This window comes from Mercenaria mercenaria, chromosome 14 (assembly GCF_021730395.1).
Source record: "Mercenaria mercenaria strain notata chromosome 14, MADL_Memer_1, whole genome shotgun sequence".
Lineage (NCBI taxonomy): Eukaryota > Metazoa > Mollusca > Bivalvia > Venerida > Veneridae > Mercenaria > Mercenaria mercenaria.
In genome coordinates this window covers 9823792-9850664 of record NC_069374.1, presented here as the reverse complement: position 1 = coordinate 9850664, position 26873 = coordinate 9823792, and the positions used below count along the sequence as shown (strand labels likewise).

Here is a 26873-nt window from a genome sequence, read left to right as displayed (position 1 = left end):
TAAAACATGGTGATGGTGCAGGAAGGCAATCTAAATTAGAAATGCTTGTACTCCAAAACAAGCAAAATGAAAGTGTCCATAAGACAGTTGGTGGAATCTGTATTTGATTTGTAACAGCAGAAGGGAAAGCAGCAGCAAGAATTGATCTGCAAATATGGTTGATGTAAGAAATGCAAGTGTCTATTTAGGAACACAGTGAGGCATCATCTTGGTTGAATTCTACAATTGGAAAAATGTAGCTGTGCCAGTAGTAATTTTGACAAAGACTGCTCCAAGGCTTTGTACCACTGTGTTCCTTCATTTGTTCCTTCAATTCTTTTTTCAGGAGAAATCGAAATCGACCTGGCAAACTGATGCTAAAATATTAAGAAAGTAGATCAATAGGTCACATTCATGGTCACAGAAAGTCGTATTTGGTATGTTGCCTTGCCTAGTGTGAGTATGATGGAGCAAAGATTATAAGACAACAGTGATACCTACAACATCGAAATTTGTATTGAGGATCAGGTCTGAAATGCTATAAAATAAACTAACATTATTGTTAACACGCTGGTGTTGATCTTTTCAGTATCTTTCCTTAAACAACCATTTCTGAACTTGATCTTTAAGATTTAATGTCTATTTCACTGTCATCCTTTAACATCCTTTAATGTTACATTCAGTAAGTGTTAATGTCAATCATGAACCCTTAAATCTGCACTTGATCTCAGTATTTTTAATGTCTATTTCACTATCACAACTGAGTATTCTTCAATGTCATGTTCAGTAAGTTTAATAAATCATCTTTATCTTTGTATCTTCAGCTTGCCAGTAGATCCATGGTAGCATTCAGTCACTGATCACTTAATATCACTTACAGACAGTAAATAGATCGTTGATAAGTTAGTACTATTATTTCTCTGATTTTATTTCTGACCAGAGATAAAAATGCTCAGAGTGTTTTTTTTTGTGGAAAATTCAACACTTTACTCACACTGGTATTCTCATCTCTTCCATTGGCAAAAAACTTTGTTTGATCCGTGCATTCCATTTTCATGCCACGTCGACAGTCAATGACTGTGAAAAAATTCCATGGGAAGCAGCTCCAAGCAAGGGACACAACTGAAATAATGCAAAAAAGATACACGATTAACAAACAGGGCCAGACAAATTTTGATTCAAATTATTAGTCTATGTGGGAAACACTAGTATAATGTTTTGATTTTACCATAAACACTTTTCAGTTCAGTGTTCGTAATCCTTCACTCATACGTTTGTTTTCTAAGTCTTCTAAAATGTCAACATATTACCCTAAAAGTTTACTGACTGTTAGCTTAATCGCCTGTTAAAGTTTTGAACAACTGGGTCCATATGGTTACTCCACATGCAAATAAAAGTAAAAGCATGTTTGTTTTTTCTTGTTTTAGCTTGCTGGCACCAAGTGGTTTTGCCTTTGCAACCAGTGCAGACCAAGATCAGCCAGCACATACATGCAGGCTGATCCTGGTCTGCACTCTTCACTATTCTGTCAGTAAATTTTCAGTGAACACCCCATTGAATAGTATGTGGTAACTGAATAATGGACAAGTCCATTTTAGAAATTTAGGGTCAAATACTATTACATGACTTCTTACATAAATTGCTAGTTCGTAGTTCATGCTATATGACCAGTCCATAGTCAACAAATGTTTACTGGGTTAATAATGGTTAAAAATTAAGAAATAAAACTGTAAAATTAATTTCTGATGTCCTGTTATAAATCACTCCTTGAATGGCTCAGTCCTTTGAACCTCAGGCAATAGTTTTGCCTATATCTAGTAAGTGTATAATAGTTGTTAACTTGTTACAGAATTGTTTCATATATCTAATTAAATTAGGCAGGCATAAAACAGCTGTCAGAGGACAGCAACACTAGACTATTCAACAGCTATATCAACTGAATTAATGTTAAAAGTTGAAAAAGAAGCAGAATTTCGTAAAAATGCCAATACTGAGTTATGGTTCCTGTAAAATGCACGTCAGCTCATCACAGTGGTTAATGAGCTGCCAGCTTACATAAACAAGAGCTGTCCGAAAGACAGCACACTCAGCTTTTCTCAGTGTCCGACTCTGCATTAGAGCTTTGCCAGTATAAACACTGTAAAACCAAAAATTCTAACTTAACAAGAGCTGTCAGAGGACAGCAACGCTCGACTATTCAACAGCCTTGTCGATTGAATGAATACGAAAGTCGAAAAAGGGGCATAATTTTGTTAAAAAGCAAAATAGAGTTATGGACCTGTGCAATGTAAGTCAGTTTATCACAGTGAATAAGTGTGTGAAGTTTCAATCCATTCCCACAAGTGGTTACTGAGATACCAGCTTACATACAAAACCTTAACCAAAAATTTCTAAGTCGAAAAAGGGGCATAATTTTGTAAAAAAGCAAAATAGAGTTATGGGACCTGTGCAGTGTAAGTCAGTTTATCACAGTGAATAAGTGTGTGAAGTTTCAATCCATTCCCACAAGTGGTTACTGAGATACCAGCTTACATACAAAACCTTAACCAAAAATTTCTAAGTCGAAAAAGGGGCATAATTTTGTAAAAAAGCAGAATAGAGTTATGGGACCTGTGCAATGTAAGTCAGTTTATCACAGTGAATAAGTGTGTGAAGTTTCAATCCATTCCCACATGTGGTTGCTGAGATACCAGCTTACATACAAAACTTAACCAAATCGGGACGCGGACGCGGACGCGGACGCCGACGCATGGGCGAGTCCAATAGCTCTACTATTCTATGAATAGTCGAGCTAAAAAGGGGTAAATTTCTGTCAAAATTCAAATCAATGTTTGAGGATTGTTTCTCCTGGTGTAGACTTTGATAGTAAATAACTAAAGTTTCAAGTTAAAAGCTTTAATAGTAAGAGTTATTTGGCTTAATCAAAAACTTTAACCAAAAAATTCTAAATTAAAAAGGGGCATAATTCTGTCAAAATTCAAATCAGAGTTATGGAGATTGCTTCTCCTGGTGTTGACTTTGATAGTAAATAACTATTTTAAGTTCCAAGTCAAAAGCTTTGATAGTAACAGAGTTATTTGACTTTATTAAAAACTTTACCAAAAAAGTCCAAGTAAATAAAAAGGGACATAATTTCATCAAAATTCAAATAAGAGTTATGGGAATTGTTTCTCTTGGTGTAGACTTTTATAGTAAATAATTATTTTAAGTTTCAAGTCAGAAGCTTTGATAATAATGGAGATATACATCTTTATCAAAAACTTTAACATACAGCGACGGCGAAAAGCCGAGCTAAAAACTTAACAAGAGCACTACCAAATGGGGCAATATACGCCCGAAGGGTTACATTAGAGGATGGGAACAAAATCTGAAGTACTTGACTGCCGAAGCCCTAAGGACAGGAACAACAAAGGGAAGAAATTCAAAAAAAAATCTAAGTCCACAAAAAAATCCTTACCAGGCATAGGTATGTCAAAATTCACCTAAAATTTGGAGGTACCCTCCATGTTGTACCACAGAAAAGTGGTCTCGGTTTTTCCCTACAGCCAATAATAAAAAAGTTCCAAAATAAGCTATTTATAGTAACATAAAAGAAAGAAATTCAAATTTTTTTTTTATTGTAAGTGAACAAAAAAGGGATCTGCCAAATCAAAACAACAGCACTGCAATGCAGAGCAATATACACAAAGCAGTCATATATGATCTTTGACCCCTAAGTGTGACCTTGACCTTGAAGTTAGTCATCCGAAACATGCACTCTGCACGTTGTCTCAGTGTGGTGAACATTTGTGCCAAGTTTCTTTGAAACGGGTTAAGAGTTACAGAGCGGACACAAAATTGTGACGGACGAATGAACAGACTGACACCGGGGGATTAACATATTACGTCCCTTTGGGTGTATAAAAATTGCAAAGTTGAAAAAGGGACATAATTTTGTAAAAAAGCATAGTCTAGCTAGAAAAATATTTCTTTAAAGACATCACTGCGACCTTCATTTTCCTGCCACCTGAAAAACATTTAAAGTGCTCACCTGTAGAGCTAGGCAGGTTTTCAATGATGACCCTGGATCGCTCACCTGAGTAATATGAGCTACATGTTTTTAATGTCAAACTGATACTAAACTATTAAGAAAGTCAGTAGGTCACATTCATGGTCAATGAAATTCAGTTTTATGATTGGTGTGCAAAACTGTGTATGTCATCCAAATTTAAAGGTTGTATCTTACAGGCTTTCAAGCACTATTTGGCAAAAAATTAGGGCTATTTTTGCCAAAAATAAGGGCTAAATTAGGACTAAATGCTCACAGGCAATATGTCGAGCCTGCGGCACCCTTTGACCATATATACTGTTGCTTTTCATCATCACCAGGCACGGGTCATCCCCGGCGAGGTACATAGTGTGAGAGGGGGTAGGTATGGGAGTAAGGCCTTTGTCCATGTTGGGAAGAGTGGGGGTCTCTCCCCTGAAAGATTATGATAATATTATACAGGTATGAAATGGTGGGCACTGGTGCATTATTTGGTCTAAATGCTGAGGTACTGGAGGGGGGTCAGGGGGCTCTCCCCCTGGAAAATTTTGAAATACAGGTATGAAATGTTGGGCGCTGATGTATTTTTTATTCTAAATTTTGAGGTATACATAGGAGGTATACTGGTGCATTATTTGGTCTAAATGTTGAGGTACTGGAGGGAGGTCAGGAGGCTGCCTCACCCCTCTGGACAATTTTGAAATATAGGTATGAAATGTCTAAATTTTTTGTCTAAATTTTAATGTGTTGAAGGGGTATCCCTGTAATTGTTTTTTTTTTTTGGGGGGGGGGGGGGGGGGCTCTCCATCTGGAAAATTTGTAAACACAGGTATGAAATAGTGGTATCTGGTGCATCTTTTATCTAAATTTTGAGGTACTGGAGGGGTACTCTATTTGAAGGGTGTCATGGGGATTTCCCCCTGGAAATTTTGAAACAATAGTATGGAATGGTGACCTCTGGTGCATTTTTTGGGCTAAATTTTGAGATATAGTTGGGTGCAACTTAGATGACTACAGGTCACTTCTCAGCTAACTTGGGGGAGGGGGGGGGGGGCAAAGAATCATCCTCTGTAAATGAATCTTAAAGAATATTAACTTCAATAAATAAATTGGTTCATTATAATATTAATTATGCATGAATTTGTGCAAAAAAATTTAAGCTCAGACAGAAATTACAAAAAAAAATTAGGGATAATTTAAAAAAATAAGGGCTTTTTTAGGAATTTGGCCCTTTCTGGGTGATTTTTTAGGAATTTTAGGGAGGCCTGAAAATATTAGGATTTTTTAGGAATTTTAGGGCCACTTGAAAGCCTGTATCTTAAAAACAAGAAAGTAGGTCAGCAGGTCAAGGTCACTGTCACGACGGTGACGTGACATCATATTACTTGGGGTCATCAGGTAATTATAATTAGTCTTGGTAATAGGATCAGATAAAAAGTATTTTTTCCAATATAATAACTAAGTGACCCCGGGACAGGGCCTCTTTTAACCCCAGGGGCATAATTTGAATAATTTTGGTAGAGGACCACTAGGCAATGCATCATAACAAATATCAAAAGCCTAAGTCGTGTGGTTTTAGACAAGAAGACTCTTTAAAGTTTTTTTCCTATATAAGTCTATATAATACTTGGGACCCCAAGGGCAGGGCCTCTTTTCACCCCAGGGGTACATTTTGAACAATTTTGGTTGAGAACCATAAGACAATGCTACAAACCAAATATCAAAGGCCTTAGTCTTGTGGTTTACGACAAGAAGATTTTTAAACTTTTTTTTCCAATATAAGTCTATGTAAAACTTGGGACCCTCGGGATGGGGCCATATTTGATCCGAGGGGGTAATTTGAACAATCTTGGTAGAGTACCACTAGATGATGCTACATACCAAATATCAAAGCCCCAGGCCGTGTGGTTTGTACAATAAGATTTTCAAAGTTTTCCCTATATAAGTCTTTATAAACCATGTGGCCCCCGGGGCGGGGCCATATTTGACCCTAGGGGGATAATTTGAATAATCTTGGTAGAGGACCACTAGATTATGCTACACACTAGATATCAAAGCCCTAGGCCCTTTGGTTTTGGACAAGAAGATTTTTAAAGTTTATCCTTTCGGTTGCGATGGCAACCAGAGTTCTGCATGGAATTCAATTCTTTAAAACAATTTTGAAAGGGGGGCACCCACGGATCATTCTTGTGAAGTGCGGTGTAATTCTGCCCAGTGGTTTTCAAGAAGAAGATTTTCTTAGAAAATGTCGACAAACACACGACGGACGACACATGAAGCACTACAGACGAAGGACATTGAGCGGTCACAAAAGCTCACCATGAGCCTTTGGCTCAGGTGAGCTAAAAAGGACATGATTAAAAACTTACAATTTGAACACTATCGAGATAATGAAATACTCTTCATTGTACTGTATACTTGTTTATACAAAATAACCACCAGACTTAATTTTTTGAAATTCTCATGCAAACAATGCATTTCATCTCTGACAGTAAGTCCAGTTATGAAACAAAGTGCCAGACTCACAAAATACGCCCGTCATTGAACTTGGCCTAATTCAAGGGACATAATCCAAGAGTGCCTGGGGTCATTAGGGTGGTTATCGTACTTGGCCGAGATATTATGCCCACAAACATTGTCAGCAAGTTTGGTGAAGATCAGATGAAAACTGACAAAGAGCAGACAAGGCTAAATTCGCTGTTTTTCAAGTAATTCAAGGGCCATAATCCAAGAGTACCCCGAGACGATTTGGCTGGTTATCGTAACTGGCCAAGATAGTATGCCCAAAACGTTGTCATTAAGTTTGGTGAAGATTAGATGAAAACCGACTTGGAGAGCAGACATGCTTTGGACGCCGACCGCCTGCTCGCTGCTTCCATGGGAGTTCATATAATATGACCAGGCATATAAAAAATTGAAAAAAATGTTTGTGAGCTATCATAGGAGGCAACGCACTCGACTTCTTTGATGCTGAATAGCTAGAAACAGGCATAACTTAGAAAACTTGAGCTATCACTAGAATGATTAATGCCCCTGGTATGGATTATAATGTTGCAACAGTTCAAATTTGAGTAAAATCCATTTAGTAATAGCAGGGAGTGTTATTAATCTAGTCACACTAATATACAATGTCACTATCAGCAAGTAGTAGTACAATAAGAATCAAATGAAGATCTTAAATAATGAAGATATTGAACATCATAAAAACCTTTAATCAAATTTCTAAGTTACAAGAGGGTCATAATGACCCTGGATCCCTCACCTGAGTAATATGAGCTACACTTATCAAATGTCAAACTGATGCTAAAATATTAAGCAAGTCAGTAGGTCACATTCATAGTCACTGAGTCAGTTTAAAGATCGTTGTGCAAAACTGTACATGTCACCAAAATTTCAAGGCTGTATCTTAAACAAGAGAGCCATAATGGTCCTATATGGCTCACCTGTTATCATTGCACTTAAGGACAAGAAGGTCAACAAATCATTATCAAGATCAATCAAAAGAATTATGAGAAAATATAGTTGAAATTTTCTTAAACATACTTCAAATAAAATTATTTTCAAATCAGGCCAGTAGTTTCATGCCCGAAGGGTTACATCAGAGGAGGATAGGAGCAAAATTTTGACTGATGAAGCCCAAAGGACAGGAACAACAAAGGGAAGAAATTAAAAACTAGAAAATGCTTTTGTAAAAAAGCGCACGTCTCCCCCAATGCAAAGTCCTATAGGCAAGAAGTCAATAGGGGTCAGGAGCGAAAGTCAAAGAGACACTGATGGTTGGCTGCAATAGGGATCATCTACTTGGCATGTCCAATCATCCCGCTAAATTTCAACACTGTTGGCCTAGTGGTTCTCAAGTCACTGTTCAGGCTTCTGTGACCTTGACCTTTGATCAAGTGACCTCAAAATAAATAGGGGTCATCTACTCTGCATGTCCAATCATCCTATTAAGTTTCAACACTGTAGGTCAAGTGGTTCTCAAGTTATTTCCAAAAAATGATTTTACATGAACAGGCCACTGTGACCTTGACCTTTAATAGACTGACCCCAAAATCAATAGGGGTCATCTTTTTTTTTTTTTTGGATTTAACGTCGCACCGACACATGATAGATCATATGGCGACTTTCCAGCTTTAATGGTGGAGGAAGACCCCAGGTGCCCATCCGTGCATTATTTCATCACGAGCGGGCACCTGGGTAGAACCACCGACCTTCCGTAAGCCAGCTGGATGGCATAGGGGTCATCTACTCTGCATGTTCAATCATCCTATGAAGTTTCAACATTCTGGGTCAAGTGGTTCTCAAGTTATTGATCGGAACTGGTTATCAATGTTCAGGCCCCTGTGACCTTGACCTTTAATGGAGTGACCCAAAAAACAATAGGGGTCATTTACTCTGCATGAACAATCATCCTATGAAGTTTCAACATTCTGGGTCGAGAGGTTCTCAAGTTATTGATTGGAAATGGTTTTCCATGTTCAGGCCCCTGTGGCCTTGACCTTTAACAGAGTGACCCTAAAATCGTAAGGAGTCATCTGCTCTGCATGACCAATCATCCTATGAAGTTTCATCATTCTGGGTCAAGTGGTTCTCAAGATACTGACCGGAAATGGTTTTCAATGTTCAGGCCCCTGTGACCTTGACCTTTCACAGAGTGACCCCAAAATCGTTAGGGGTCATCTACTCTGCATGACCAATCATCCTATTAAGTTTCAACATTCTGGGTCAAGTGGTTCTCAAGTTACTGATCGGAAATGGTTTTCAATGTTCAGGCCCCTGTGACCTTGACCTTTAATGGAGTGACCCCAAAATCGATAGGGGTCATCTACTTTGCATGTACAATCATCCTATGAAGTTTCAACATTCTGGGTCAAGTGGTTCTCTAGTTATTGATCGGAAATGGTTTTCAATGTTCGGGCCCCTGTGACCTTGACCTTTGACGGAGTGACCCCAAAAACAATAGGGGTCGTCTACTCCAGCAGCCCTACAACGCTATGAAGTTTGAAGGTTCCTTGTCAAATGGTTCTCCAGTTATTGCTCAGAAATGAAGTGTGACGTACAGACGGACGGACAGACGGACGGACAGGGCAAAAACAATATGTCTCCTGGGGGAGACATAATAAATCTAAGTCCTCAGAAAAAATATCTAAGTCCAAAGGACAGGAACAACAAAGGGAAGAAATTTAACCAAAAAGAAAAAAGAAATTCTTACAAGGCACAGATATGTCAAAATACACCCAAAAAATTGGAGGTACCATCCATGTTGTACCACAGAAAATTGGTCTCGATTTTTCCCTATGGCCAATAATAAACAAGAGGGTCATGATGACCCTGAATCGCTCACCTGAGTAATATGAGCCACATGTTTAAAATGCCAAACTGATGCTAAAATACTAGAAAGTAGGTCAGTAGGTCACATTCATGGTCACTGAAAGTCAGTTTCAAGATCGGTGTGCAAAACTGTACATGTAGAGATGGTACCTAAGGCTATGTATTCAACGACAACAACAACAAATCATGTGCAAAACTAAAGCGCATATCGCTTATCTCACACTTGCAATAATTTAACATAACACCGTGTAGTAAATATGGGAACTTTTGACAGCGACATCGGCTTCGTTGTTTTTGGTTGATTAGCTAAAGAAAGGTGATTGTCATTTCTTTTTAACTAACACTACCACTTTATTTATACTGAAGACCGTCTGGATTATATTAACAGAAGTTTCTGTAACGGTAGATTCCGTAAGGTAAATGCGATTCCGCACGCCTCGGTCAATATGCAAATAAGGTACATTTGTAAACACAAGGTGCGTGTCATAAAAAGTGAAATAACTTCTTTCCCCACAATTTTTGGTATGGTTTTGGTGTGGTTATGAGATAGAATATACATTTTTATATCGCTCTGTTTTTAACTCATACATTTTGAGGCCTTGATTATTCTTGGCAAACGAATTTTGTAAATTGCTGAGGGATTCGATGTCGTAAAATTCGTATAGTCCATTTATATATTTTTCTCACGAAGAACGTTTTCTTTTCTATGATCATACTATACCTGTAAATTATCAGCAGTAATAAATAAAAAGAATGTCTTTGAATGAGTTTGTTTGAAAGTGAAAGATAATGCTCAACTTTTTTGTTTGAATGATTATTCATAGATCTTGAAGTAAATTATAGTTTGGGAAACACATCCGAATCTATGCATACTTTGTTCAGATAACTAAATAGTCCTAGAAGAGTTATCTGTCACTGGCTTCACTTTTCCAAGTAGGACCAAATTTTTCGGATTAAATATTGCCTTTCAACATGAAAAATGAAGTATGAAAGTTAAACCATTATATAATTGAGGTACTCCAGTATTAAGTTTTCAACAGAAAGTAATATCAGATGCAGTTTGAATTTTTAGGTACCATCCCTAGTACATGTCATCCAAATTTCAAGGCTATATCTTCAAAAACAAGAAAGCAGGTCAGTAGGTCAAGGTCACAGTCAAGTGACCCCTATTCACTTTGGGTCATCAGGTAATTATAATTAAACAGTCTAGGAAATATGATCTGATAATTTTTTAAAGTATTTATTCCTATAAAACTCATAACAATTGACCCCCAGGGCGGGGCCTCTTTTCACCCCAGGTGCATAATTTGAACAATCTTGTTAGAGATCCACTAGGCAATGCTACATACCAAATATCAAAGGCCTAGGCCTTGAACTTTCGGACAAGAAGATTTTTTCCCCTATATAAGTCTATGTTTAATTTGGGACCCTCAGGGCAGGGCCTCTTTTCACCCCAGGGGCATAATTTTAACAATTTTGATAGAGGACCACAAGGCAATGCAACATACTAAATATCAAAAGCCTAGGCCTTGCAGTTTAAGGCAAGAAGATTTTTAAAGTTTTTTCCTATATAAGTCTATGTAAAACTTGAGACCCCCCGGGGCTGGGCCTCTTTTCACCCAACGGGCATAATTTGAATAATTTGGTAGAGGACCACAAGGTAATGCAACATACCAAATATCTAAGGCGTAGGTCTTGTGGTTTTAGACAAGAAGATTTTTAGAGTTTTTCTCTATCTAAGTCTATGTAAAACTTGTGACCCCCCCCGGGGAGGGGCATCTTTTCATCCTGGGGGCATAATTTGAACAGTTTTGATAGAGGACCATAAGATGATGTCACATGCAAAATATCAAAGCTCTATGCCTTGCGGTTTTGGACAAGATTTTTAAAAATTTTCCTTTCGGTTGCCATGGCAACCAGAGTTCTGCATGGATATCAATTCTTTGAACAATTTTGGAAGGGGGCCACCCAAGGATCATTCATGTGAAGTTTGGTGTAATTCTGCCCAGTGGTTTTCAAGAAGAAGATTTTTTTAGAAATTGTTGACAGCCGCACGCCGCACGACGACACTGAGTGGTCACAAAAGCTCACCATGAGCCTTTGGCTCAGGTGAGCTAAAAAGTTACTAAATAAGCTATTTATAGTAACATAAAAGGGAAGTAATTAAAAAAAAAATATGTAAGTGAACAAAAGAAGGATCTGCCAAATAAAAACAAGAGCACTGCAATGCAACGCAAATGCAGAGCAATATACACACAAAACAAAGTCATATGACCTTTGACCCCTATGTGTGACCTTGACCTTGAAGTGAGCCATCCGTTACAAGCACTCTGCACTTGTTTTGATGAGGAGAACATAAGTGTCAGGTTTCTATGAAATCCTTCAAGGGGTTCAAGAGTTACAGAGTGGAAGGGAAATAGCTAATGTTGGCCTTTTCAGGGGCCATAACTCTGGAACCCATTATGGTATCTGGCCGGTTCAAGAAAGGAACTAAGATCTATGGTGATACAAGTTGTGTGCAAGTTTGGTTAAAATCAAATCATAAATGAAGCTGCTATTGTGCAGACAAGGTCAAAATACCTAATTTTGGCCCTTTCAGGCGCCAAAACTCTGGAACCCATTATGGTATCTGGCCGGTTCAAGAAAGGAACTGAGATCTTATGGTGACACAAGTTTTGTGCAAGTCTGATTAAATTCAAATCATAAATGAAGCTGCTTTTGTGCAGACAAGGTCAAAATAGCTAATTCTGGCCCTATCAGGGGCCATAACTCTGGAACCCATAATGGGATCTGGCCAGTTCAAGAAAGGAACCGAGATCTTATGGTGATACAAGTTGTGTGCAAGTTTGGTTAAAATAAAATCATAAATGAAACCACTATCTTGCAGACAAGAAATTGTTGACGCACAAAAATAGCAAATTCTGGCCCTTTAAGGGGCAATAACCCTAGAACCCATGTTGGGATCTGGCCAGTTTTTGAAAGGAACCGAGATATCATGCCAATACATGTTTTGTACAAGTTTGATCAAAACTGCTTGCAAAATGTGGTCTCTATCGTGTTCACAAGAAACTGTGGACTGACAGACGACGGACGAAGGGCGATCACAAAAACTCACCCTGTCACTGTGTGACAGGTGAGCTAAAAAAAACAAGAACGTAGGTCGGGGAGGTGCCTCTTTTCACCCCAGGGGCATAATTCAAACAATCTTGTTAGAAATCAACTAGGCAATGATACATACCAAATATCAAAGGCCTAGACCTTGAACTTTCAGATAAGAATATTTTTTAATTTTTTCCTATACAAGTCTATGTAAAACTTGGGACACCCTGGGTGGGGCCTCATTTCAAATGAGGGGCATTATTTGAATAATCTTGGTATAGAGGACCACTAGGCAATGCAACATACCAAATATCAAAAGCCTAGGCCTTACAGTTTCAGACGACAAGATTTTTAAAGTTTTTCCTATATAAGTAAAACTATGAACGCCCAGGGAAGGGCCTCTTTTCACCCCAGGGTAATTATTTGAACAATCTTGGTAGAGGACCATAAGGCAATGCTACAAACAAATGATGCCACATACCAAATATCAAAGCCCTAGCTACTGAGGTTTTGGACAAGAAGATTTTTAAGTTTTTCCTTTCGGTTGCCACGGCAACCAGAGTTCTGCATGTATTTCAATTTTTTGGGCAATTTTGATAGTGGGCACCCAAGGATCATTTCTGTGAAGTTTAGTGTATAGAAGATTTTTGAAATTTACAATATAGCCATTTAGGGAAAATAAGCCCCGTCCCCTGGCGGCCATGTTTTTTAAGAAAACAGAATGGCTTAGGCAACTTTGGTAGAGGGTCACCTAGAGATCATTTCTACAAAATATTTTTGAAATCCAGCAAACAGTTTCTGACAAGATGATTTTCAAAGTTTTTCCTTTTGGTTGCCACGGCAACCTGAGTTCTGCATGGAATTAAAGTTCTTTGGGCAATTTTGAAAGGGGGCCACCCAAGGATCATTCCTGTGAAGTTTGGTGTAAATCTGCCCAGTGCTGGAGAAGAAGATTTTTTTACAAATTGTTGACACATGACGGACATCAAGCGGTCACAAAAGCTCACCTTGTCACTATGTCATTGTGACAGTTGAGCTATAAAAGGCAGATAATTCTGACAATATTGCAGGTGGAGTAACACAACCTAACATACTATTGAACATTATCAGTACCATCAAGTAAAGCAAGTTTTAATTGAATATTAATTAATGAAGAAAATATTGGACTACATAAAACATTGCCTCACAATGACTTATAGGACAGGGCAAGTGCAATAGCCCTCATTCTTTGAATAGGCAAGCTAAAAACACAGTAAATTTCTGTAGAACATACATGAATTAGCAGATACTTCATCCATCAGTTTGGTCTTTGTTTGCATTATCTGTATTGTCTTGGCTACGACTTCCGTGAACCCTACGACAGACCTGCAATTGAATATATGTTTATACATTTAAACATTTGACATTGTTTTATTTTCTCAAGGTGTGAAATTCCATTTTTAGTTCTTGCAACCTCTTAAGATCCATTGTGTTCAATAGTTTTTGAACTGATTCACTTAATTTTCTCACAAATATATACTTTTTCAATTCATAATAGAACTTCTCTATCTGCTGCTATATTCCTTACAACTAAATACAGCTTGTAAAAGTTATTTTTATGCAACTTGCAATGTAGCTTTCATTTTGAAAATGTAATTAAGAGAATTTCTCTCCAGATCTGGCAACTAATATACATGTAGGCATTGTAACTGAAAATACAAACTTCAAGTAGGCGCTATCTATATTAAATATATGTGTAGTTAACTGCATCAAAATACAAGGACTGAAACAAGAGCTGTCTGATGACAGCGCGCTCGACTATTCGAAGAATTGATTGAAGAATGGGGTTAAAATATTTCTACGGATATTCAGACAAAAGAAATAAATAGATTAGACAAACAATGTTCCTGTATTACTATGATTTCGATAAGTCTTTCACTAAATGGCAATATATGAGGCAATTTCAAAGTCCAAAAAGGGCCATAATTCAGTCAAAATAGTTATGTACTCTTGCCTACAGATGGAAATCATAATGATAAACAAGTGTTCAAAGTTTAAAAGCCATATGTCAAATAGTTTTGACAAAACATGGACTTGTATGAAAACAGAACCAATTTCAAAGTCCAAAAAGGGCCATAATTCAGCCAAAATAGATGACAGAGTTATTTTCTCTTTCCTACAGATAGAGACTATTATACTAAACAAGTGATAAAAGTTTCAAAGCCATATGTCAAACACTTTACAAAAAATATAAACTGGTACGAAAAACTTAACCAAAATTTCTAAGTCAAAAGGGGCCATAATTCAGCCAAAATCCTTGATGGAGTTATGTACTCTTGCCTATAACTGGACATGGTGATGGTAAACAGGTGTTGAAAGTTTCAAAGCTTTATCTCAAAAGACTGTCAAAATATGAACTGGTACGAAATATTAACCCAGATTTCTAAGTCGAAAGGTGCCATAATTCAGCCAAAATCCCTGATGGAGTTATGTACTCTTGCCTATAGCTGGCTATAGTGATGGTAAACAAGTATTGAAAGTTTCAAAGCTTTATCTTAAAAGACTTAGTCAAAATATGAACTGGTACGAAAAACTTAACCATGATTTCCAAGTCAAAAGGGGCCATAATTCAGCCAAAATCCTTGATGGAGTTATGTGTTCTTGCCTATAACTGGCCATGATGATGGTAAACAAGTGTTGAAAGTTTCAAAGCTTTATCTCAAAAGACTTTGTCAAAATGTGGACTGGTACGAAAAACTTAACCAAGGTGTGACGCCAATGCCAACGCCGTGGTGAGTAGGATAGCTCTACTTATTCTTCGAATAGTCGAGCTTAAAATTATTAAAATATCGTTTCCTGAAAAAAAGTTATTTGAGTTGAAATAAATGATCCTGGATGAAATATTTTTGCCCTGGGGAAAGTAGGACATTTTTTGTGGTGAAATTTGTCAACAAACAGACGATTTTTTTTTAAAAGTCAAACCCACAGAATTTCACAAGGTGAAATATGTTGAAAAGGCTACTGCTGGAAAGAGAACAATCTCAACTACCCATACATATGCGTCAAAGTATGGGAAAAATATCTAGAAATATGAGAAAATCGAAGAAATCAAATTCAAGACTTTTAGATGCATAACTGTGTAATCATACATGGCATTTATCATAGATAAGTTACTTTTCCTTTGCACTGATACAACATGGGCAGGATTAGGATTAAGAAACGTGTTCACTCAACAATTTCAGTATATAAACAGATTGTTTCCCTTGTGTAAAGACTAAAGAAGGCTTAGAGCAAGTCTCTAATACATGTAACTCACTTGAAGAATGAGAATGTCTTATATTTTCAATAGGGTATGTTCTGGTTCCCAATCTGACAACTAGGTCATCATGGTGGTTCTCAGGACAGTAGACTAAAGAGATGGCAGACATCAGAACAAACAAAGAAGTCTCCTCATTTCTTGGTGTAGATGACCAACCACAGACTCACCAGCCTGAAATAAGTTGTTTATTGTTCTTGGCATTGCCATTATTTACAAATCTTTCAACTAGCTGTAAAATATTGACAAATATATATTAATTGTATATGCAACAAGACCTGTGTCCATAGGATGACACATGCCCCCGATGGCACTTTGAATGAATAGTTATGGCCGATGTTAGAGTTTAGGACCTTTGACCTACGGAGCTGGGTCTTGCGCGCGACACGTCGTCTTACTGTGTCACACATTCATGCGTAATTATTTTAAAATCCATGCATGAATGACAAAGATATGGACCGGATACGCCCATCAATGCACTATCATGAAAAATGACCTTTAACGTCTAAGTGTGACCTTGACCTTTGAGCTACAGACCTGGGTCTTGCGCACGACACGTCGTCTTACTGTGGTACACATTCATGCCAAGTTCTTTGAAAATCCATCCATGGATGACAAAGATATGGACCGGACACGCCCATCAATGCACTATCCTTTAATGTCTAAGTGTGACCTTGACCTTTGAGCTACGGACCTGGGTCTTGCGCGCGACACGTCATCTTACTGTGGTACACATTCATGCCAAGTTATTTGAAAATCCATCCATGGATGACAAAGATATGGACCGGACACGCCCATCAATGCACTATCCTTTAAAGTCTAAGTGTGACCTTGACCTTTGAGCTACGGACCTGGGTCTTGCGCGCGACAAGTCATCTTACTGTGGTACACATTCATGCCAAGTTATTTGAAAATCCATCCATGGATGACAAAGATATGGACCGGGCACGCCCATCAATGCACTATCCTTTAATGTCTAAGTGTGACCTTGACCTTTGACCTACGGACCTGGGTCTTGCGCGCGACACGTCGTCTTACTGTGGTACACATTCATGCCATGTTATTTGAAAATCTATCCATCGATGACAAAGATATGGACCGGACACGAAAATTGCGGACAGACTGACAGACTGACAGACCGACAGACGGTTCAAAAACTATGTGCCTCCCTTCGGGGGCATAAAAAGTGCATTAAAACATACATATTAATTGTTTAGTGATTAGAAAATGACTGAATATTTCCTTGTAAATTCCATTTGTTTATTTTAACAAAATAAGAGAGGGCCTGACCTGCCTTGCCATTTGCGACTACACTCAATCTTTCAAGACATTCTACTCCTGCAATGTGTAACTTGAAAAAATTCTGATACCGGAAATATGGTGTTGACTATAGCTATACAGATGGTTCAAATGAACTCCAGAAAGTGGTAGACAAGCTCCAGCTGGAAGTTATTCAATGCTCTGGTGAACCTCTTCATCCTGCCACACATTTCCAGTATCTACTGGTAGTTCTGTGAGCCTCGTAACTGCTGTTGTAGTTTTATCCATCAGTCATTTTTTGCCAGTCTCTCTAAACAATGTCAACGTCGAAACTGAATGAAATGTATACAGAAAGGAAAAGCATGTCAAAAACTACGATGTATAATATGTTTGCAGGAGTTATGGTTTATGCACACTGCAGTTCCTTAACCCTTACCCTACTAAATTTCTATATAGAATTTGTCCAACGTTCCCTTTGGACAGTGCAAATAACTGGTAAAAGGTGTAAGGTGCTTACCAAAAAGATACTGACTAAATGGCAAACAGCGCAGGTCAAGATTAGACTGCATGGATGTGCAGGCTGATCATAATCTGCACTGGTCGCAAAGGCAGAATCAATCATGTCCAGCATGGTAATTAAGGGTTAACTCAGCTCTCAAACATGTTAAATTCAATAAATTATTCTACATTCTATAGGGAATATCTTTAAAAAGTAAGCAAAGTTATGGTTCATGTAACACTGCATGCACTTAAACTAAAAGAACCACTACAACCTAGTGACCTACTTTCTTCTCCCACATGAGCTTTGTGAAAATCATTCTAGTTAATACTGCTATAATACAGCTACATTATATCAGGTGGACAGCTTAAAATTCATATGCAAGTTATTCAGTCAATGGTTTTTCAGTATAAGTTTAAAATCAAAGATACCCTTTAGATAAACTCAGCTAAATACTGCTTTTAAAGCTACATTCATTCAATACAATGTTTAGAGTCTAGACATTAAACACACAAGTCTTAGCCTTATAAATGGCAAAGTAAATTTTATAGTAGATACTAGTATTTCTCACTTTTCCATGCAAAGCATGTATAATTACCATCATGGAAATGCAAAAGAATACAGTTATTTTGTGGTGCCTCTTAAATGTCCTCAGTGTGAAATTTTAACAATGTTTGATAAATGGCCACAAGGACTTTGTATATATTTTAGCTGCCACATTTTTGTTATACATAAACCAGTTAAATTCAGTTTTCAATAATGGTTTTCTCTTATATATGTCAAGATTTAACATAGTAACAGTATAAATGAATCCACTGATTCTATTATCTCCCTTTATGGTTCTGTCCTTATAAAGACATGTGCCATATTGAAAGGTATGCTTTTCCTGCTAGATGCAACTGTGTACTATTTTTCTTTTTTGACAGTTGTTTGTCTGTTTTTAAGTATACATGAGCCATGTCACAGACAAGTTCAATAGTGCCTTTATGACATTCATAATGATTTTTTTTATTATATATATATATATATATATATATTTAATTGCAATGTGTTTATATTAATAAAACACTGTTTTATTTTTACAAGATACAATTGTGTGTTGCTTTATTTCTGTCTGCAGTCGGAAAAATAAATTCTTAGAATTTCTTGTAAAAAAAAACTCTTCATTTTCTTTATTTCATAATGCAATAACTTCATTGGTTAAAGAGATACAACTAAATTAATTGCAGAAATGGATTCAGCATAAGAATTTACATTAAAGTTGAAAATTTCATGCAATTATCTGCAATATTACAAAAGTTACAGGCATTTTACTGAATTTTGCTCGATTTTCAGTGCCGTCCGTTCCACGCGTATTCTTACTTATTTCTTAAGGAAAAATTCTACAAAACGACTAAAGATTTGCGACACTAAAATATTCATAACTTTACTTCTAGTAGAGATATCTTCAAAATTTAAAGTGTTCTGTGCAGCAAATGAAGAGATTTACAATATGATGTGGTTTTTATAGTTATGAAATGAAAGTTAAAAATCAGCTGTGGTTGCAATTTAAACTAAAACTAAAAGCCTGATGGACCAAATTATTAGTTCTGAAGTCATACTCCGGGGTAAAGACTTGTAAATAATGGGAAGTAATAGAGTAAGCAATGTTAGATTGTCATCAACTTCATACATTTTAGAATTAACAAAGCATGTACTCCGCAGTGTGCTTAATTTTTCATCTGAAAAAGCTATTTGTTGATAAATTGTTTCTTATAATAGAATCTCTGTCTTTAATATAATTTATCTTCAGAAATACAGTTACTAGCTGAGAAAATAAGAAATTAGGCCGACTGCTCATGAACAGACTCAATCAAACCGAGTCTACAATTTTCACTGTTTGCCTTGTTCTCGGTACTGTCGAGGGATCTTCTTTCCAGATTTTATTGATTTCTATCCATTTAAATGTTTCAGTTAAGAAAATTTAGAAACATGTAGATTTATTCTGTTTCCTTTTTTTAAAATTATTATTAAGACAAGGGTATTTAATATATAAGTGCAAATACTCAGAACAAATATTCATAACTATTGATTACCTTAAAGAGAACATACTTACCAACAGAAGATACTGAAGACAATAGCAGTAGAGGTCTACAAGATTGAAGGCAGAGAACATACAGAAGGACTTGCATTGTGTTTGGCTCCCTACTCAAGGACTGGCACCACTTCTCATTTCCATGGGAATATAAGTCTGTCTCTGGCTCCCAAGCTTGTAATTAGAAAAAAGCCAAAACAGGAAAAACTGAACTTGAAACTATTTTATGTTAAAAAGTTTGCTTATTAATTAATATGGCAAGAATTTAATACGGCAGAAGTGAGCTACATGAAAAACAAATCCTGACAATATAGCCTGTCCTGGTAACGGAAGGCAAAAATTCAAAGGAAATCTGAAAGAGAGAAAATCCTGCCCGTTCCTGGCAGGCCTTGAACCTGAAAGAAATAAAATCCTGCCCAATGTATGTTCCGTCCAAGTAAAACATGCATCAGAAGACCTAGGCAGGGTATGGACCTGAAATAAATAAGAAATCCTTGCAATCCCTGATTTCCGTCTCTCTCAACAAAGGAACAACTATCATCTAGCAACCCGCCGGCGAGAATTGAAGACCAGTTATCCCCATTAACGCTTCCCATCTTGCGGACATATTGACACCGGGTCCTCGAAGGTTACGCAAGTAGTCTTGATCAACAGTTAAGGGATCTGCCAGGCCTTGAAATCTGAAAGAAATATTCTGCCATCTCATGTTCAGCTGTCTTAGGCAGACCTTGGACCTGTAAAAGAAGAAATCCTGCCTACCTCATAGAGGTAGTCCTAGGCAGGTCTTGACGCTGAAAGAAAATCCTGCCGACTGCATGTATGGACGGCACATACAGTCAGTTGTCATTGGCAGGCTGTGGACCTGAAAGAAATAAAATCCTCACAATCCCTGATTCCCATCTCTCAAAACACAAAGGAACAACCTTCATCTAAACGCTGCCGGCGCAGAATTGTAGACCAGTTGACTCCCACACATTTTCATCTTGCGGATATATAGACACCGGATTATCCTCGATGGCAACGATAATAAGTCTTGATCAATAGTTAAGGGATCTGTCAGGCCTTGGAAGCTGTAAAAAAAGCAACTCTGCCAATCTTTTGAACCAGCACCTCCACCTCAACAGTCTGGAAGGTTGGCAGGAAAAAGAAATGAAACAAAACAAAACTAGAGCTATCACTAAAGGTGATGAATGTACCCCCCGCATGCACTGACACAGTACATTGCAATTTGATGCACACAAGATTGCATAATTATGTGGACTGTATGTATATAGACGTTATGTATACAGTATAGTAACAAAAACAAAGTCCCATAACTATGCAGAATATTTATCTAAAAGAACGTAACATGCACCATGCACAACTAGGGTTGGTACTGATCACTTGTGTGAAGTTTCATTAAATTGTGTGCAAGGGTTCGGAAGATTAGGCGCGCACAAGACTGCATATGCAGACTGTATGTACATAGTATGTTAACAAGAAACAAAGTCCCATAACTCCGCAATTTTTGTCATTGAAAGAACCTAACATGCCCCATGCACAACTACTGTTGTCACTGATCACTTGTGTGAAGTTTCATTAAATTGTGTCATGGGGATGAGGAGAGATGGTGTGCACAAGATTGTGTCTATGTATATAGTTTAGTAACAAAAAACAAAGTCCCGTAACTCTGCAAATTTTTCTTCTGAAAGAACCTAACATGCCCCATGCACAACTACTGTTGTTACTGATCACTTGTGTAAAGTTTCATTAAATTGTGTCAAGTGGATGAGGAGAGATGGTGTGCACAAGATTGTGTCTATGTATTTAGTATAGTAACAAAAAACAAATTACAAAGTCCCATAACTCTGCAATTTTTTTTTCTGAAAGAACCTAACATGCCCCATGCACAACTACTGTTGTTACTGATCACTTGTGTAAAGTTTCATTAAATTGTGTCAAGTGGATGAGGAGAGATTGTGTGCACAAGATTGTGTCTATGTATATAGTATAGTAACAAAAAACAAATTACAAAGTCCCATAACTCTGCAATTTTTTTTTCTGAAAGAACCTAACATGCCCCATGCACAACTACTGTTGTTACTGATCACTTGTGTAAAGTTTCATTAAATTGTGTCAAGTGGATGAGGAGAGATGGTGCGCACAAGATTGTGTCTATGTATATAGTAAAGTAACAAAAAACAAAGTCCCATAACTCTGCAAGTTTTTTTCCTGAAAGAACCTAACATGCCCCATGCATAACTACTGTTGTTACTGATCACTTGTGTGAAGTTTCATTAAATTGTGTCAAGGGGATGAGGAGGGATGGTGCGCACAAGATTGTGTCTACGGACAGACAGACAGACGGACGGACAGACAACCTAAAACCAGTATACCCCCCCCTTACAACTTTGTTGTCGGGGGGTACAACAAGAGGGTCCTGAAGGCCCTGTATTGCACACCTGACCTAGTTCTTACTCTAGATAACCTGGTGCCTTAATTGGCCTAGACTTATTATCCATCTCTTATGTAAATCAGGTAATTAATCAAGTTTTTCAATGATTTGACCTAGTAACATAGTTTTTGACCTCAGGTACCCCATTTCTGAACATGACCTAGATTCCATAAAAACAAACATTCCCACAAACATTTATGAGAATCAAGTTGAAAAAGTGATTGCTACAGTTTTTTTTACAAGGTTTTTCTATGATTTGAATAAATTACCTAGTTTTTTCCCCAAAGTGACCCAAATTCACTAATTACAAATTAACCCTATATTTCAAAACAACATTCAAAACAAGTCTCATGGCCATAAGGTAGAAAATATGGCCTTTGGAGCGCTAGTATCTTTCTAAAATTTGACCTTGTGGCATAGATTTTGACCTGGATAACACAGTTTTTGAACTTTACCTAGATTTAAAAGAGACCGGTTTATAAAGATCATGTAGAAAATGGGTCTTTGCTATGATTTGACCTAATGACCTAGTTTTGACCTTATTTTATATTTATAAAGAAAATCATTTTAAGGTAAAAAATGTGGCCTCTAAATTTCTTTTATCCAGGATGACCCATTAACAAACTTGTCTGAGATTTTATTGAGGATTCTGACCAAGTTTCAATAACATTAAACTAAAATAGTAACCTCAAAGTGTTCTCAGTCAAATTATTTATGGCGCATGACACACGGTGCAATGATGACAGATGACGGACATAGGGTGATCACAATAGCTCACTCTTTAAAGACAGGAAAAAAGTCCTTCTTGCCCTAACCATAATTTAATTACTGCAATATCAAGCATAAAAATAATTTAAACTGAAACTTACACAAAAAGTATTCAAAACTTAACACTTTTGATCAAATTTTACAAAAATCAAGAGGGTCAGATAGTGCTAGATTGCCTGACCAAATTTTACATCTCATACAGGTATGTATTAAACTAGTGTGTAACCAAGGTTTTTCTATGATCCAACTTCTGACCTCAAATGAATCAGTTTCTACCTGAACATTCCTCTCACTGATAAGGTTTTATATCGGTTGTATTAATTAGATAGATAATACCTGGCGACTTTTAACAGGGATAGACCAGTTTAAACTTTATTTCATACCAATATAAAATGGATTTATTTTGGTAACCTGGAAAATTTGGCCTCAGTGCCTTGGTAAGACTTGTTTATAAATTGACCTTGCGATATATTTTTGAACATAAAACTGCAGTTTCTATTTCGCTTTATTTATTAAACAGGGGTAGAAAACTCCTCTTTATAGTGTAAACATTGGTTTTCTATGATTTTTAACCTTATGACATTGTTTTTTACTCACAATGACCAAGACTGTGTATAAGATAGGCAGAGGTCTCCTCGATCTGTTGTGCTACCAAGGACTTTTTTATGATCTGACCTAGTGACCTAGTTTATGACTCGGATGACAAAGTTCACACATTTTAAGGATATGAAGTTTTATTTAAGGAATGTAGTAACAATATAGATTATGACAGTTTATGTTCATTCCAGGGCTGTAACATGGTGATTTTTGGAACAATTCTTTTCACTCTTGAACTTTATCAAAATATCTTCTATTATCCAATTACAACTAGGTACCTTATGATTTTGTTCTATGTCACAAAATTTTGCCCCTAGGATTAAATATTCAGGAAAATTACGATCAACTTTTGCATTCATTCAAACTCATTTACCTGGCCACTTAAACATTATACATCAACTTTTAGAACCACTGTATTTTACAAAATTATTCCTTATACAGACATTGCAGATTTTCCTAGATGCGAATTAATTTAAGTAAATTTAATTTTTTTAATTTAATCTTTTTTGATAGAAAATGCCAATGTTTTAAAAAGTATCATATTTCAGTTACCGGTACATTGCAACTTTGATAATACAAACGACCACGAAAGATCTTTTTGAAAAAATATTACCTATAAAAAGTCTTGATACAGCAATTTTCTACCTTAGCAATTTTTTTTTTTCTTGACCTGTCACCCAGTAACCTTGTCAGTAATAAAGAACCCTGTTTGAACTGAATGCACCATAAACCAAAATTCATTCACTTTCAACAGGACCGACTTTCATACCTTAAATTTAAAACACCAGCCAGTGTACAGGTTTAGTACAAATACTAAGAAATAGCAACCAACACTTCACTCCCTTGTCAAACAATACCAGAAACAACCAAAGTACCAAATATATATACCGATATATACCAAATAATTTATATCAAATTAATTCTTATTCTTTTAATTCTCTACTATGAGAGATGTCAAATTTGCAATTTTGAAAAATTCAAGGGTCATAACTCTGGAAAGCTTTTAACTAGCAGATTATTAAACATGTCCTACACATTTAGTATGATTGAGATCAAAGAACAACATCTTGACTAACTAAATGAAGACAACCAGTATCAACTAGCAACTGACTTATTCAAGGGGCATTACTCTGGAGATACTGGTCTTAACTTAGTTTGATATTGACCTTTACTTGGATTTTTTGGCAAATGCAAAATATTCTGTAGCAGTATTTCTGAGATCAAAGAACAAATACTCTGTTCATTGAGCAGACATCATTAGTTTTAAAACTTCATTAATTCAAGGGCAATAACTCTGGTGATACAGATATGAAATTTGACCTAGGTTATATAGAAATACACATTTTGGTCCAATTAAACAGGCTACTTATCAAATTTAGGCTAGATTAGTACAGAGATACAAATTAATATAAATCTGAAGGTTAAAAACAATGTAAAGAATATCCCTTAAATGGTTCCAGGATTAGAATTTAAATAACCAAAAATAATGATTTTACACGTTACAAATATTAATTTTTGAAAACAACCATTATATTGCAGAGCTTAGAAGCTTCAAGTTTTGCTTAAGAAGGATTTTATCAGGGAAAGCTTATGTTTTGAATTTATTTCTGTCGGAGGCCCTTTAAGTGAATTAAATTGCTACTTTATAGTTCCCTTATTTCCATGATGATAAACGTGTCTTCTAGTTTTAATATTTTTGAAATCAGAAGTTGCTAAATATGAAAAGACTGAAAGACTAAGGTCAAGAAGAACAATAAGTAGATGAAAAGCTAGCTGGCTGTATATACAATCATACAATTTTGCAGCTTTGGCTAGCCTGATGGATGAAATATACAGCCTGGTAGCACACAGGAGAGCCATTTAGCTGGTATCAAGGAAATGTGTTTGCAGAATGGAATATCCTGCCAATAAGACCTATAGGATATTGGAATATATAGGGTAGGCTTTAAAATGCGAAGAATGTAAAATGCTCCCTAGAAGAAACATGGGCTGGCTGGCTGTATGCAACATCTCGGTAGCAGCTTTGGCTAGCTTGAATGTTGGATGAAATATACAACCCGGCAGCACATGTGAGAGCTAGTTGGTTATAATTTTGGCCCTAATGGCAATATGGGATAGCTAGCTAGAGACAGGCAGCTGTGATAGTAAGAAGGAAGATATAATTATACTCTAGTAGCATCATGGGGGAAACCATAGGATAGCTAGCTAGAGATAGATGGATGTGACGGAAGGAAGATATATACCCTAGTAGCATCATGGTGGGAAACACCATGGCATAGCTTAGGTTAGAGATAGATTGATGTGATAGAAGGAAGATATATACCCTAGTAGCATCATGGGGGAAACCATGGGATAGCTAGCTAGAGATAGATGGATGTGACAGAAGGAAGATATATACCCTAGTAGCATCATGGTGTGAACACCATGGCTACTAATAGGTGATAGGAGATTTAGAGATAGGATGTGAGTAGGTGATAGAAGGAAGATATATACCCTAGTAGCATCATGGGGGAAACCATGGGATAGCTAGCTAGAGATAGATCAATGTAATAGTTAGCAGGAAGAAGTATATACCCTAGTAGCATCATGGGGGCACCATGGGATAGCTAGCTAGGGCAGGTGAATGTGATAGTTAGAAGGAAGAAATATATACCCTAGTAGCATCATGGAAGAACACCATCGAGACACTGTAGCAGCGTAGGAAAAAAGCTGGATGGAAAAGCACACAGCAATAAACTGTTTTGATAGAAAAGCAATAGAGTAGAATATGAGTAGAATAAAGAGAATTGATCTCATCCTTCAGTCTTTAAATATGGAGCTTTTTTTTTAAATACATCATTTAATTAATCATGTGCTGAACTAATTTCATACGTATTGTGAAGACAAATCAAGAAATATGGTAAACTCAACGTAAACAATACTTACAGTAACCTGCTTAAGCCTGAACTTAGAGGGTATGAGGGGTATGGCACCTTTCATTAACTCTCAAAAACAACTCGTTCAAACCAAACATGCTTCCAAAGGATCTAATACATTCTCTTTTTAAAATTTTGAACATATTCATTTTTTAAGACTTAAATGGTGTGCAGTATGGAACTGCTCATTGACCTTTATGTAGTAAAAGATTCTAACTCTGCACTTAAATGGTTATTCTCAAATCGTAATATCCTCTTAAGACAATTTGATACTTGTAAAAATGTTGAAACTAAATTCAATTCCACCAATGTAAAACCTTTTTTTTTTTTTTTTTTTATGACTTTTTCCTCACATACAGCTTCATTAAACTTGATGTGTAAGTATATTTGTAACATTTCTATGTTGAATAAAGAGATATGCTAGTCTCAATTTATTTGAAAATATTTCAAAAAAAGAAACATAAATAGACTTAAATACTGCCTATTTGACCTTTCACCAGTAAACTTGACCCTACAATATAGTACACTGACTGGACAAGATTGAAAGTTGCATGATGCAAACAATTATGCTGAAGTTAAACAGAAGTCTTTTTCT

The 26873-nt window shown here is 36.6% G+C and overlaps 1 long non-coding RNA gene across 2 annotated transcripts in view; it reads right to left on the bottom strand.

Annotated features, from left to right (window-relative positions):
• Positions 1-473: 473 nt before the first annotated feature.
• Positions 474-26873, bottom strand: part of LOC123526351 (uncharacterized) — a 43933-nt gene continuing 17533 nt past the window's right edge. The window contains exons 2-6 of one of the 2 annotated variants that reach the window (XR_008366970.1): positions 19586-19738; positions 17022-17323; positions 15732-15905; positions 13710-13801; positions 474-1101 (exon numbers count right to left, since the gene is read on the bottom strand). This is a non-coding gene — a long non-coding RNA (uncharacterized LOC123526351). The remainder of the gene's footprint in view (positions 1102-13709; positions 13802-15731; positions 15906-17021; positions 17324-19585; positions 19739-26873) is intronic. The other variant, XR_008366969.1, reaches the window with a different exon arrangement.